We start from the raw sequence: 15,782 nt of genomic DNA, 5'->3' as shown, positions 1-15,782 counted from the left end.
TGTTGGGAGAACCTCTTTCCCCTTACAGAGCCACAATTCCCAGACTGGTTTAACAGTCAATCCATCTTCCCATGGAACTCTGGGAATTGCACTCTGGGAGGGGTCCTCCTAACAGCTCTCAGCACCCTTGACAAACTATAGTTCCCAGGATTCTTTTTTTTGGGGGGGGGAGGCCGTGAGTCCATAAAGAAGTATGATACCGCTTTTAATGTACAGTGCAAATGGAGACCCACTTAGCATTTGTCTAAGTGTCTTTCACTTTTAATTAATGTGATCCTTATTTTGTCTTACTGAACCATTTCTTGTCTTTTGCATAGAGAGGCCAACAAATATTAGTAATGATGGCTGGCATCCATCATCTCAGGAGACAACGGAGGAGGGTGCCTTTGGGGGTGAGGTCAAGCTGTTGGAAGGTTGCAGTTCCTGCTGTGGCTGTAGAGACCTATGCGGGAGAGACATGTTTCGCTGAAGCTGGGGCAGATGAAGGCATCTGGTTGTGCTATTGCAGATGAACGATGTCATTGTCACTCTGAGCTTCTCCCAGCAGTCATGTCTCCTCTGGTCACTGCTATCGATACATGACTTGACTGCCTGTCTCCAGGCACTGCGGTTATATGCAAGGGATTCCCAAAAGGCAGGGTTGATTTTTTCAAGCCTTCATGTCATGCTTGCAGACAGCGTTGGCCTGCTAATAATAATAATAACAACAACAACAACAACAACAACAACAACAACAACAACAACAACACTTGGTTTTGAATGAATGAATCTTTATTTGCATCAGCCACCGGCCTTAGCAATAAAACAACAATACAATATACAAATAAAAAGTCAATTATGTAAAATACAGTTCAGGGTTTTGGATCAATAGTCAAATAGTGGGGAAAAAACGACTCTTGGTTCTAGCCTGGCCTTTTTCTCTCGACTCTGTGCTGGGCTGCTCTTTCTAAACTTTCCTGTTAGGAAACTGGTCGAAACTTGAGACACTTCCAGCAGCAACATCCCTCTTGTCCCCGACTGATTTCCTCCTTGCCTCTTGCAAAACGGGTTACTCGAGATCTCTTGCCTTTGGGTTTTGACACACAAGGGCTGGCACAGAACAGCCCGTCTCCCTGGGAAGAAAGAGGTGAGGCCATGAAACTTTGTCTGAACGGGACCGTGCAGAGTTTTGAGAAAAGCACCACTTTGTGCTTATCGTCCCAAGAAATGCTGTTAGGGGTTGGCTCCAGGAATAGGGGAAAGAGACTAGGAAGCTGACTCATGCCTTCGATCGTTCCAGCTTGGTACCTTCTCAGCATTCACTGGCGCCTGCTCTCTAGGGATTCAGGTGGGGTGTTCGTGTTTTCCAGCCCTGCCTGCAGAGGCCAGGGATTGAAGCTGGGCTTTTTGCAGGTGCTCCACCGGTGAGCCACAGCCCTCCCTCCAAAATTACAGACCCCAGCCTTCGTAATTCTGAACGAAGAACTGATTTACATAGGCATCTGCTGCCATACCTTAAATCAGGGGTTGGCACTTTTTTGTTTTGCCCCCTGTGGCCCCAAAGTTCCCCTTTCATGCTGACTGGATGCAGGAGACAGGGACCCTTCTGCAGAAATAGCAACAGGTCTTCATCCTGCCGTGACCCCAGACCACTAACTGTCACGGTCCGGTTCATGGGCGATCGGAGTCCCGGCTGGGGACGTCAGGACTGGGGGCAAGATGGCGGGGTGGGAGCAGGAACGGGAGTCCAGAAGCCAGGAGTCAGAAAGCCAAGAGTCTGAGGGTCAGAGAGCCAGGAGTCAAGAAGCCAAGGGTCCGAGGGTCAGAGAGCCGGGAGTCAAGAAGCCAAGGGTCCGAGGGTCAGAGAGCCGGGAGTCAAGAAGCCAAGGGTCCGAGGGTCAGAGAGCCGGGAGTCAAGAAGCCAAGGGTCTGAGGGTCAGGAAGCAAGGAGTCAGGGGTCCGAGGATCAAGAAGCGAGGAGTCAAGGAGCCAAACGCAGCAAGGCAGGGAACGTGTTGCTGTGGCAAAGAGCCAAAGGGAAATGCTGACTTTATATCCCTTCCCGGCTCTTGCCACCAGGTGCTGTGAGTTACCCATCGGCCTCACCTGTGCGGCTGCGCCTTGCCTCTTCAGAACAAACTTAGAAAGGCCCCAGTCCTGCAAAGTCCTATTGGTCACAGGGCCTGGCTCCTGCACGCACACCTGACAGTGAGGTTCTGCTCCTGCCTAAATGAAGTGGCCTCAGTGTGAGGGGGTGACTTCTTGGTTCTCCCCTCCCTTCTGTTGGTTTTCCAGATTCTTCCTTTACAGCACAATCCTGTCTGAATTTAATACAAATCAGGGTCTGTCAGTGTGCATCTGCTCTTGATTCACAGTCGCGCTGCATGGTGGGCTTTGTAATACTACAGCTGTTGGTGTTGTTCTTTGGAAGCCATGGTCCAGGTCTTCAACAAAGGGCTTTTTGTGGGTTCTGTCTGGTGGTGGTGGTACGAATATAAGTGAACACAATAGAACTCCCATGTTCAATTATTATATCGCTGAAAACTCAATTCTGGGAGGCAGACAATAGGGGCAAGGCAGCTGCTGCCTTCAGGCCCTGCATGAGAGTTCCTTGGAGGCATCTGGTCAACCATGACTGGATCCCCAGCCTTTGTACAGTTGTGTGTGTGTTTGAGGTTAAATCCTGACAAGACAGAAGTACTGTTTTGGGGGGACAGGAGGCGGGCGGGTGTGGAGGACTCCCTGGTCCTGAATGGGGTAACTGTGTCCCTGAAGGACCAGGTGCGCAGCCTGGGAGTCATTTTGGATTCACAGCTGTCCATGGAGGCGTAGGTCAATTCTGTGTCCAGGGCAGCTGTTTATCAGCTCCATCTGGTACGCAGGATGAGACCCTACCTGCCCGTGGACTGTCTCACCAGAGTGGTGCATGCTCTGGTTATCTCCTGCTTGGACTACTGCAATGCGCTCTACGTGGGGCTGCCTTTGAAGGCGACCCAGAAACTACAACTAATCCAGAACACAGCAGCTAGACTGGTGACTGGGAGTGGCTGCCGAGACCACATAACACCGGTCTTGAAAGACCTACATTGGCTCACAGTACATTTCTGAGCACAATTCAAAGTGTTGGTGCTGACCTTGAAAGCCCTAAATGGCCTCAGTCCTGTATACCTGAAGGAGCGTCTCCACCCCCATCGTTCTGCCTGGACACTGAGGTGCAGCTCCAAGGGCCTTCTGGTGGTTCCCTCACTGCGAGAAGCCAAGTTACAGGGAACCAGGCAGAGGGCCTTCTCGGTAGTGGCACCTGTGGAACACCCTCCCACCAGATGTCAAAGAGAACAACTACCACCAGACTTTCAGAAGACATCTGAAGGCAGCCCTGTTTAGGGAAGCTTTTAATGTCTGATGCATTACTGTACTTTAATATTTTGTTGGAAGCTGCCCAGAGTGGCTCGGGAAGCCCAGCCAGATGGGCGGGGTATAAAAATTATTATTATTATTGTGATCCATCAGAGATCTTCTTATGCCCACTGTCACGATTGTCCTCAGCACTAGCTGATAATGTATGGAAGTTCTCCAGACTTGAACATCTAAATTAGCTGGAGAAAAGCTTGCTAGAGCCCACATCATGTTACTGTGTGACCTTTACAGAAGCTTACAATGACATGTGGACCCAACGGCAACAAAACATTGCATCATCAACATGCTACACAACCAGTTGAATCCCACCCCCACCCCCACCAGAACAAACCAATCCAAACATGGGTAGACAATCAGTGCAGGTGACTTACAACAGCCAGTTACGTAGGGGGGAAATCAGACACACTCAGATACAAGCAAACATGGAGAATTTAAAAATGCCACGCTTTTTGACCCTTGCTCATTAGCATCGCACAATTCTATTCGGTGACCTTCAACAGGACTAGTGCATTGCACACCCATAATCATCCTTGAATCCCTTGCTTGATTTGATTCTGATTTAGATTCAGCCACCTGACTGATTGACCACCTTTTGGAGCAAGCTACCTCCTCGGTGAGTATTTTTCTTTCCTACAGCCAGGGGGCTGATTCTCTTGGGATCTCTGTTTCGTGGATATTGCAAATTTTATGACATTGCAGGTGCAACTGCGTGCTCTGTGTGATCTCTCACCCTTGGCTCTTCTTGATAAACATTAGAGCATAGCAAGTATTTCTGACAAAAGGCCAAAATTGGTTTTTTCTCTCTCCAAATAATCTTTATTAGTTTTTCAATTAGGTACTCCACATACACATATTGTATTACATTTTACATTTATACTTGCTCTTCAGAGCTGACTTTCCTCCTTCCTTCTTCTGTTTTTTTATATCACATATAATTTTATCACATTATTTTCTTCCATTTTATATCTTGTTATTCATTTTCCATATGTATCCAAAAACAAATAAGTCCTCATGTTTATACCATTCTTGCTGTTTGTCTGTATTCATTTATTTGAATTCATTTTTGAATAGGAGCTCAATGATCTTAAACACAAAACAATGTGGTCCCTTACAACTCTGCAATTATATGATTCTATGGTTGAGGATGATGGGATTTGGAGACCAGCGACATTATGGCCCTTCCCAAAACACAATAATAACCAAAACACAGACACCCTTTTGCATTTGCTGTTCTCTGGATTTTGCAAGGAAGTTCTCCATCCAAACCATGTTTAAACAAACACAATCTATTAAGGGAAAGTGTCCACAGGGATGAATATATTAGCGAAAACGACATGCAAAATACATTCCATCTGGGGGAATTGCTTGCAAAAAGATGCACCATATTAAGAACCGCACACCAAAATGTGCTTATTGGGAGAAATTCACACTAAAATGCTGGTGAATTTTTACGAGGATTACAAAATCCCATAGAAGCACCTTTCTGCAGAAATGTAAAGAACTGATTTTAAAGTGGGGGAAAGATGAGAGACGTGAAACTGACAGATCGATCCCTACTCAGTGAATGAAGCCCAATTCACACTATACGTTTTAAGCAATCTTATGCCACTTTAAAGAGGCATGGCTTCCTCTAAAGAATTCTGGGAACTGCAGTTTGTTAAGGGTGCTGAGAATTGCCAGGAGACCCCATATCTCCCTCACAGAGCTACAGTTCCCAGAGTTCTCTGGGAGGAGGGATAGATAGATAATTTATTACAGTCAAAGAGGGATTGCTTGCTAATCCACTCTGAGAATCGTAACTCTGCTGAGGGGAAAATGTGTCTCCTAACTCTCAACACCCTTAACAAGTTTGCAAGAGTCTTTGGGGGAAGCCAAGCAGTATGATATCAGACCCTCCTAGTGTCCCTATTTTCAAGGACAGTCCTGGATTTGCAGATGCGGTCCTGGTTTCAGATTTGATCCCGGAATCTCCCGCTTTTCCTTAGGATGTCCCTTTTTTCATCGGAAATATGTTGGAGGCTATGGAGTTATGTGACCCCTTGTATAGATAAGTAACAATACAACCTTTAGAAGACATCTGAAGGCAGCCTTGTACAGTATAGGAAAGTTTTAAAATGTGTGATGATGATGAGGATCATGGAAGCTGCCCAGGTTAGCTGGGGCAACCCAGTGAGATGAGTGGGGTATAAATAATAGTGGTTGTTGTTGTTATGGAATAAGGCATCCCTTTTTCCATTGGGGAAAATGTTGAAGGGTCTGTGATATTGCTTCACATGTATATTGAGCATGGAACCTGAGTTTGGCCTTTGCTTCTCATGCTTCCCTTGCATTTAGACTGCTGCTGCAAGATGGCGATTTTGGGGGGTGCTCCCGTTATCTCTCAGCTCCTCTGGCTGCTTACCAGCAGAAGCAGGGTGGCAACATATAGCTGCATGTTCTGTCTGGCCTTATTCCTCTTTAATTAGCTGGATTCCCTGAGGTGCCCCATTCTATCGTAGCGCTGATCAGTAGAGACTTGATTTTACTGGAGGCTCTTCAAGTTTCCTCCCAAACCAGTAGCGCCTGTGGAGTCTGATTCTAGCATAAGAAAAGGAGAAATGGGCATATCTGATGCAACGAGAGGTCTTTGGCAATAAAAGCTGGGATGTTGTGATCCTGGGGTTGACACAGAATGCTCTGTTCTCATCTTGGTGGGACCGTTAGATCAACCTAGTAGGGAGTGAAAGAACTGAGGGATGTATCCGAGTGGGTTGGGATGGGGGAGAAGTTTGATTGACAGGTGAGCCCACCTCATCCGCAGTTTCCAAAACCTCGTGGAGACATTGAGGGAGCCATCCTTTGAAATTTACATTTCTCTGAACTTTGCAATGCGGTTCGCCAGTCAGCTCGTGCATACAAAAATCATAGACCCATCCAATTGCAGAGTTGGAAAGGGCCACAAGGGTCATCTAGTCTAAACCCCTGCAAAGCGTGAATCTTTTTGCCCAGTGTGGGGCTCGAACCCATGACCCTGAAATTAAGAGTCTCGTTCTCTACTGTCAGAGCTATATCGAACATACTAGAGCAAAGTATTCGCTACAAAATATATATATATTCATGAAAATAACATCCAATTTTTTTTATTTTGTGCTAAAAAAAAGAGAGGGAATGTTTATCAAACCCCCAGTGGGCTCTACCATAACCTTCTCCCCCGCTCCCAAATTGGTTGTTGCTATTTAATCTTGTGTATGTCACTTGTAAGGGACGCAGGTGGCGCTGTGGGTTAAACCACAGAGCCTAGGACTTGCTGATCAGAAGGTCGGCGGTTCGAATCCCTGTGACGGGGTGAGCTCCCGTTGCTTGGTCCCAGCTCCTGCCAACCTAGCAGTTCGAAAGCATGCCAGTGCAAGTAGATAAATAGGTACTGCTCAGGTGGGAAGGTAAACGGCATTTCCATGCACTGCTCTGGTTCACCAGAAGTGGCTTAGTCATGCTGGCCACATGACCCAGAAGCTGTATGCCGGCTCCCTCGGCCAATAAAGCGAGATGAGCGCTACAACCCCAGAGTCGTCTGTGACTGGACTTAACGGTCAGGGGTCCCTTTACCTTTATGTCACTTGTAAAAGGGAGTCCTTGGAGCACCTCACAATTGCCTGACCTTGACTCCCATAGCAAGAGACTTCAGCCAGGAGATAGAAGCAAAACAGTGGCCTGTAGGCCTGATCTTTATTGTCGCAACAAGACTTCTCACTACCACAAAGATGAAGCAGCCAGAAGCCCCCGACAATGGTTACATCTGTTTTTTTAAAGTTTCCCAAAGTTTCCCATAATACATTTCCAGAAGCATCAACATGACATCATAGAGAAGTCACAGAAAAGGTGTGCTCTCAGGTAGAACCAGAGATCCAGACATGCCCTGTCACGCAAATATACAGTCAAACCCCCGTTGTTGAACGTAATCCGTTCCGGAAGCGTGTTCAACTTCCAAAACGTTCGGAAGCTCCTGCAGCCAATCGGAAGCCGCGTCGGACGTTCGGGTTCCAAAGAACGTTCGAAAACTGGAACACTCACTTTTGGGTTTGCGGCGTTCGGGAGCCAAAACGTTCGACTCATGAGGCTTTCAGAATCCAAGGTACGACTCTACAGTGGATGCTCGGGTTGTGGACATGATTCGTGCAGGAGGTACGTTCGCAACCCGCAGTGTTTGCAACCCGCCGCCTCTGCGCATGTGCGGGTCACGAGTCAGCACTTCTGCGCATGTGCAAAGCTTGATTTATCACTTCTGCGCATGCACGAGCGCCAAAACCCGGAAGTAACCCGCTCCAGTACTTCCAGGTTCAGTGCAGTGTGCAACCCAAAAATGCCTAACCTGAAGTGTCTGTAACCCGAGGTATGACTGTACTCTGAAAGAGTGCATGTCTGCCGGCTGGTATGCTAAACAGCAACATGTCCAATGGCAACATTTTTGCTGCCGATCCCTGTTATGGGCGGTGGGTGAGGCTCATTCCACTTCAGAGCGGAAACTGGGGGAGGTTACAACAATGCCTTTCTTTGATCTTTGAAATGTTGGTGTACCTGGTATAGCCACCACCCCATGGCTTCAGTTCAGATGAGCCCTGATTCGTCCTGGAGTGGGGAAATGTCTGTACACCCTAGTGAGTTTGGAGAACCGGGTGTGCCTCTCTCTCTGTGAAAACTTGACAGCTGCGGCCTGATTTTTCTTCATCAGCCACCCTTCTTAATATGCACCCAGTGGAATTGTATGGGGAGTTGGTGTTCACTCTGGAACCCCTCTGAAATTGTGGGGGCTCTGTAGGAATATTTCTGTTGAACCTGCAAAGCAAGTGAGAGCGGACATGGTGCCATAGCAGAACAAAATGATTGTGGTGGTGGTGATGATGATAGTAAAAATAGCAATAATATTTATTTATTTATTTATTATTATTTTGAAATAAATTTTTCCTTTGGTTTCCAAAAATATAAACATACCACAAAAACAATTCCGAATCCTAATGTCGAGATCACTTTGACTCTCCTGACTTCCTCCCCACCCCTTCCATGCGCCCTATTAATGCTATTTTCAACTGCATATCACCACTTCTTCAATAATAATATTTATATGCTGTCTGTCTGGTAGGGTTGCCCCAGCCATGTCAGGAGTGCAGCCTACACTCGAGTAGGACCCTGGCAGAGACACATGCCCGACTGGCATGTTCTTTCCCTCACGGTCAATCATTCAGGAGCTTCAAAAGCTTTCTTCTGCCCAAACATCACAGCGATCGATGCCAACAGACATCGGCACACATAGGGATCCGCAGAGTCTGTACAGTTCACGTGACAGAACCCCAGCAACTCAGCATTTTGCCTAATGTACTTTATTTACATATAAACACACATTGAACACTGCAACATGGCTCCCTTTCTCTCTGGCATCAGACAGCAAAGAGAAAAAGAACAATAATCCCACTTCACGGAACACAGTAACACAAACACCCTGTCTCCGTCACTTCCCACTTTGTGGAGTCAAAACGTATACTGTCATGTGATAGACAACAATCCCATGACTGCAATCTTAGAGCAGGAATTCTAACAAGCCACTCGTGGCGGCTCATGATAAAGAAAATAGTAAAAACACAATACAGCACCATACACAGAAAACTTCCCTGAACAAGGGCTTCATGCGGAGCTCTGGAGCTGGCTGCCTGGCCTGTCGCCATCTTAATCTGAAGCCCAGGTGTGCATGAAGAAGGCGAGGACATAAGAATAGGCTGCTGGATCAGGCCCATCTAGTCCAGCATCTTATTTTCAAAGTGGCCAACCAGATGCATATGGGAGCTCTGAAACAGGACCTGGACAAAAGGGCCCTTTCTCCTCCTGCATTTTCCAGCCAATGATACTCAGAAGTAGTGATGCCTCCAACTGGGGAGGTAGAACCCAGGCGTCATGGCTAGCAGCCATGAAATCGTCTAATCCTCTTTGAAAACTGTGTAGATTGGTGACATTGCTGCCTCCTGCGGAGGTGAGTTCCATAGTTTAACAATGGGCAGCATGATAATAATAATAATAATAATAATTTATTATTTATACCCCGCCCATCTGGCTGGGTTTCCCCAGCCACTCTGGGCAGCTTCCAACAAAGTATTAAAATACAGTGGTCTGTTAAACATTAAAACCTTCCCTAAACAGGGCTGCCTTCAGATGTCTTCTAAAAGCCTGGTAGTTGTCTTTCTCATTGACATCTGGTGGGAGGGCGTTCCACAGGGCGGGCGCCACTACCGAGAAGGCCCTCTGCCTGGTTCCCTGTAACTTGGCTTCTCGCAGTGAGGGCACCGCCAGAAGGCCCTTGGAGCTGGACCTCAGTGTCCGGGCAGAACGATGGGGGTGGAGACGCTCCTTCAAGTATACTGGACTGAGGCCGTTTAGGGCTTTAAAGGTCAGCACCTACACTTTGAATTGTGCTTGGAAACGTACTGGGAGCCAATGTAGATCTTTCAAGACTGGTATTATGTGATCTCGGCGGCCGCTCCCAGTCACCTCAGTTTCCTGTATCTTTCACTACCCCCTCGCATTTTGCTTGCCTTCTCCCCCCCGCTATTTGTAAGGCCTCGTTGGACAGCCACTTTGCTTTCTTGCATTTCCTTTTCATTGGGATGGTTTTAGTTGCTGCCTCCTGTATAATGTTATGAGCCTTCATCCATAGTTCTTCAGGCATTCTGTCCACCAAATCTAAATCCTTAAACCTGTTCCTCACTTCCACTGTGTATTCATAAGGGATTTGGTTTAAATTGTATCTTACCGGCCCAGTGGTTTTTCCTACTTTCTTCAGTTTAAGCTTGAATTTTGCTATAAGAAGCTGATGATTTGAGCCACAGTCAGCTCCAGGTCTTGTTTTTGCTGACTGTATAGAGCTTCTCCATCTTTGGCTGCAGAGAATATAATCAATCTGATTTCGATGCTGCCCATCTGGTGATGTCCACGTGTAGAGTCGTCTCTTGTGTTGTTGGGAAAGCGTGTTTGTGATGACCAGCTTGTTCTCTTGGCAGAACTCTATTAGCTTTTGCCCTGCTTCGTTTTGCTCTCCAAGGCCAAACTTGCCAGTTGTTCCTTTTATCTCTTGACTCCCTACTTTAGCATTCCAATCCCCTATAATGAGAAGAACATCCTTCTTTGGTGTAATTTCTAGAAGGTATTGTAAGTCTTCATAGAATTGGTGTATTTCAGTTTCTTCAGCACCAGTGGTTGGTGCATAAACTTGGATTACTGTGATGTTAAAAGGTCTGCCTTGGATTCGTATCGAGATCATTCTATCATTTTTGAGATTGCATCCCAGTACAGCTTCTGCCACTCTTTTGTTGACTATGAGGGCCACTCCATTTCTTTTATGGGTTTCTTGCCCACAGTAGTAGATATGATGGTCATCCGAACTGAATTTGCCCATTCCCGTCCATTTTAGTTCACTGATGCCCAGGATGTCAATATTTATTCTTGCCATCTCATTTTTGACCACATCCAACTTACCCAGGTTCATGGTTCTTACATTCCAGGTTCCTATGCAATAATTTCTTTACAGCATTGGACTTTCCTTTCGCTTCCAGGCATATCTGCAACTGAGCGTCCTTTCGGCTTTGGCCCAGCCGCTTCATCAGCTCTGAATCTACTTGTACTTGTCCTCCGCTCCTCCTCAGTAGCATGTTGGACGCCTTCCGACCTGAGGGGCTCATCTTCCAGCGTCATAACTTTTATATGCCTGTTGTCTTTGTCCATGGAGTTTTCTTGGCAGGGATACTGGAGTGGCTTGCTGGTTCCTCCTCCAGGTGGATCACATTTGGTCAAAACTCTCCACTATGACCTGTCCATCTTGGGTGGCCCTGCACAGCATAGCTCACCCAACTTTAAGCTCCTGTAATTCATTTGTAGCCTTTTCCATTCTTGTCTCACACCTGATGTCAAAGGTATTGGTGGTTTATGGGTGTCGTTTGTGAGGAACAGCCTCATGGGTCAAATCTGGGCTGAACGAGGCCTGTGGGCTGGTAGTTCCCCATCAGTTCAATGGTAACAAGGTTACTCTGGGAGTTTTGCTGGGGTAATGAAAAGGGGCCAGAATTTGGCCTCTTAGCCTCCCCTGATGTGCACACACAGCAATCTGGTTTAAGAGGAAACAGACTGCAGATTGCTCAGGATAGTGCTGCATTCTTGCACAATTTCCTCAAGCTGGGTTTTCCCTTGATAGTGCAAGCTGGTTTTAAAACAAAAAGCCACCAGTTTTAACAGGTTTTTCTCATAATAATAAAAAAATCAGAGCAAAGGGACAGAGCAGTCCTTGGAAGGTGAATCAGCAAAGCAAAAGACGCCCTTATGCAATGTAAATGTATGTTTGAAATGTAGGCACAGTCTGAGAAGCAGGGCGTTGAATAGCATAAAAAATACACAATAATATACAGTAAATAAGGTAAAGGTAAAGGGACCCCTGACCATTAGGTCCAGTCGTGGCCGACTCTGGGGTTGCGGCGCTCATCTCACTTTACTGGCCGAGGGAGCCGGTGTACAGCTTCCGGGTCATGTGGCCAGCATGACTAAGCTGCTTCTGGTGAACCAGAGCAGCACACGGAAACGCTGTTTACCATCCCGCCAAAGCGGTACCTATTTATCTACTTGCACTTTGATGTGCTTTCAAACTGCTAGGTTGGCAGGAGCAGGGGCCAAGCAACGGGACTCACCCCGTCACGGGGATTCAAACCGCCGACCTTCTGATCAGCAAGTCGTAGGCTCTGTGGTTTAACCCACAGCGCCACCCACATCCCTTAATATAAATAAACTGGTGTTATAAGAAAAACTGCTCCCTTTCCCTTATGGGGTATTCCGGAGCCCATATTGAGTCTTTAAGTGGGCTCTATATCAGTAGGAGAAAATAACAGAGGCCAACCAGAGTGCTGCTGTTGTTGTTGTTGTTGTTGTTGTTTAGTCATTTAGTCGTGTCCGACTCTTCATGACCCCACGGACCAGAGCATGCCAGGCACTCCTGTCTTCCACTGCCTCCTGCAGTTTAGTCAAACTCATGCTGGTAGCTTCGAGAACACTGTCCCAGCATCTTGTCCTCTGTCGTCCCCTTCTCCTTGTGCCCTCCATCTTTCCCAACATCAGGGTCTTTTCCAGGGAGTCTTCTCTCCTCATGAGGTGGCCAGAGTATTGGAGCCTCAGCTTCAGGATCTGTCCTTCCAGTGAGCCCTCAGGGCTGATTTCCTTCAGAATGGAGAGGTTGGATCTTCTTGCAGTCCATGGGACTCTCAAGAGTCTCCTCCAGCACCATAATTCAAAAGCATCCATTCTTCGGCGATCAGCCTTCTTTATGGTCCAGCTCTCACTTCCATACGTCACTACTGGGAAAACTATAGCTTTAACTATACGGACCTTTGTCAGCAAGGTGATGTCTCTGCTTTTTAAGATGCTGTCTAGTATACACCAGAGTATACTGAGAAGCAAAGCGGCTAGTAAGCCTGATCTTTATTCAAAGAACAGTTGCAATGGGGTCCCCACTCACCACACACAGGAGGGAGCAGAACCCCAAACAGTGGTGTGCAAGCTCTTATATAGACTTTTGAAATTGTCCACCCTGTAGCCCAAGACCATTCCCCCCAAAAATCATATTCATCCATCAAAGAAGGAGGCGGTCTACAGCAGAAATCCTGTCTGCCAGGATACCTAATAATGGTCACTGATTGCATTACCTGGGCAGCCTGGCCATTTTGTGTGTGATGGTTAATTCTTTAGTTCATGAATCCAGGTCACAGGCTCACCCTAATCATATACAAATACATCCTTAAGACAGGATTTTCAAGCAAAAAGACAATGGGAAGGCTTTCCCCATTTGCCTCCCTTTCTGCAGAGGAATATTTGAGGTCAATGGGAGAGTAAAAATGGCTTCAGGATTGCTCTCTTGTACTATTTCATGTATTTTGATATGTGTGCATTTATGAATATTTATTCTATATCTGAGACCTTAAAGTTCTTATAACACTGGGTTGCCCCAGCTACTCTGGGTGGCACCCAATGTATATAAAAACATAATAAAACATTAAATGTTTAAAACCTTCCTATACAGGGCTACCTTCAGATGTCCTTTAGAGGTTGCATAGTTATTTATCTCCTTGGCTCAGGGGTCACATAACTACATACCCTCCAACATTTCTCTGATTGAAAATAGGGACGTCCTAAGGAAAACTGGGACCAAATTAGAAACTAGGATGGCTTCTGAAAATCTGGGACTGTCCCTGGAAAATACGGACATTTGGAGGGGCTGATATTGTGGCTGGAGGTGGGTGGGTGAGGAGAAACTGTAGGCTCTTTCTTTTTATTTCCTGTAGGAAAAGAGAATTTGATGTGCATTTGGGGAATATTTGTTGCCACCTGGTGGCACAATAGAAGAACGCAAGGTTTTTCTGCAGGTGGAGATACTATTTTTTGCAGATCAGAGAGCACCCAGGTTTTGCCCACAATCAGTGCCAGATTTAAGTATAAGCTAAACAAACTATAGCTTAGGGCCCCACTCTCTTGGGGGACCCTAAAAAATTTAAAGGAAAAGCAACAACCTGGATGTACATTTCCAAAATATAAGATAAAAAACAAATAAAATAAAACCTACATACAGCAACCGTGTTTTGCGTTGTGTAGGCTCCTACAATCTAATTAATGGACCCCGCCTGCTAGCCTGCTCCCTCAAATATCACTGGTTTGCTCATTTCCATATATAGAGTGCCTACATTCTGCATGGACCAGTTGCATGGCAAGATGTGCAAATGGCTTGAGATACCTATTGGGTCCATAAATTTCCATATAGCATATATTCAACACAAAAAACAGCGACAGTTTGTTGTTGACAAAGGACAGCTGGACATATAAAGGGCCCCATTACCTTCAGTAGCCCAGGGCCTCATCAAACCTAAATCTGGCCTTGCCCACAATGTCAGCTTTATTAAAATAAACCAATTTTAAATTAATATAATACAAATGTACAAAAAAATCATAGAAGGTTCCAAAGTTCTACTTAGCGGCTTGCGGTCTCTATTGGCTCATGAGCAGGAGTGAAGGCGGACATGCACTCTGGACTTTAAGAAGGTCAATTTCCGAAAGCTTAAAGAACTAACGGGTGAGATAGCGTGGTCAGAAATACTCAAAGAGAAGAAATCCAAGATAGATGGGAGTTGCTTGAAGGTGAATAACTCCTAAGTTAGGTTGCTGCCTTCAGGTGTGGTGGAGATTGGGTGGCGAGTTCCCGACCCCCCCAGGTAGAAATAATGACACATGACACAATTATTAAGGTTAATGGGCTAAAAAAGGACACAACTGTATTGGTTACAGGTGACGAGCGGTATTGGCTTAGGCATTGGTCCTAACTGACTGAATCCGACTCCAGCCCGTCCGCTTGAAGTCCAGCAAGGGTTAACCACCAGTAGGGGGGGGTCCTGCTGATGCACATCAACTAGGAACTCCCCCAGGGTCACCGATAGGGGGCGTGCCTTAGGCCCTCACCTCCATAGGCTTTGGACAGGGCCATACCCCCCCGGAATCCTTTAATGGACTACCCTTCAATATGTGGGGCAGGTGATGGCGCTACCTCCCCTCTTCCATCTCCAGAACAATACCAATGCCTAACCGCCAATACCCAGAAAGTTGTGACGATTTGCTACGAGGCAGGAAAAAACCATGTGGCTGGTGCCAATTTGCCAAGTGGAAAAATTCCTACCAGGCCCCTCAACGGCGACCAAACAAGGTCCATAGCAAGGTCAAGGAACGAAAACCTTATAGGGCGGGAGGGTGGGAAAAGCAGGAACAGCTGGCAGGTGGCAAAGAGGGAGATCCCCGGCCGCGTCCTGCCTTAAATAGGGCAGGCCACGTCCCCAGAGCCAGCCAATTGGCTGGCCAGGGGGTGACACAGTCGGGAATCCCCCCAATCGCATGGGGCTGGCCTCGTGAAGCCCGCAACCCCACCTCCTCCTTAAGGTGGAAGTGGCTTTGCTTTCTCCCCATCAGATCAGATTCCTTTATGTGTATATAGACCATACCATTGATAGAAGTTAACTTGGACCCAAACAAAGCTATATATAACAGATGTGCAGGAACCAAAACTGAGGGTGGCAGTCCCTTTTGGCAAAGTTCCTGGAGCTGCATGCTGCCACCTTGTGGCACAATAGGACTCTGCAGGCTGCCTTGCAAATGAAGAGGCAAGACAAGGTTGGAGTCTACACACATATAAAAAATCGTTCTACGGCTGGTGTTTTGTTAGCCCCCAAAGTGGAAAGTGAACGAGGTCCCGACTAAAGAAGAATGGCATCTTAAACTGGTGGAATATGCGCAGCTTGCGGACCTATCATGTAGAATAAGAAAACAAGAAGAACATATGTTTAGAGAAG

The 15,782-nt window shown here is 46.6% G+C and overlaps 1 protein-coding gene across 1 annotated transcript in view; it reads left to right on the top strand.

The window, feature by feature from the left end:
- The first annotated feature begins 1,045 nt into the window (after window positions 1-1,045).
- Window positions 1,046-15,782, top strand: part of LOC309330031 (peptidoglycan recognition protein 3-like) — a 30,864-nt gene continuing 16,127 nt past the window's right edge. Inside the window, exon 1 of the mRNA XM_081841427.1 lies at window positions 1,046-1,126. The gene's annotated coding sequence lies outside the window, so the exon portion shown is untranslated. The remainder of the gene's footprint in view (window positions 1,127-15,782) is intronic.

The sequence above is a fragment of the Podarcis erhardii genome (genome assembly GCF_964252035.2).
Source record: "Podarcis erhardii genome assembly, chromosome: 15".
NCBI classification, from domain to species: Eukaryota; Metazoa; Chordata; class Lepidosauria; order Squamata; family Lacertidae; genus Podarcis; species Podarcis erhardii.
Note: the sequence above shows the minus strand (reverse complement) of the source record. Positions and strands in the feature narration are given on the sequence as shown.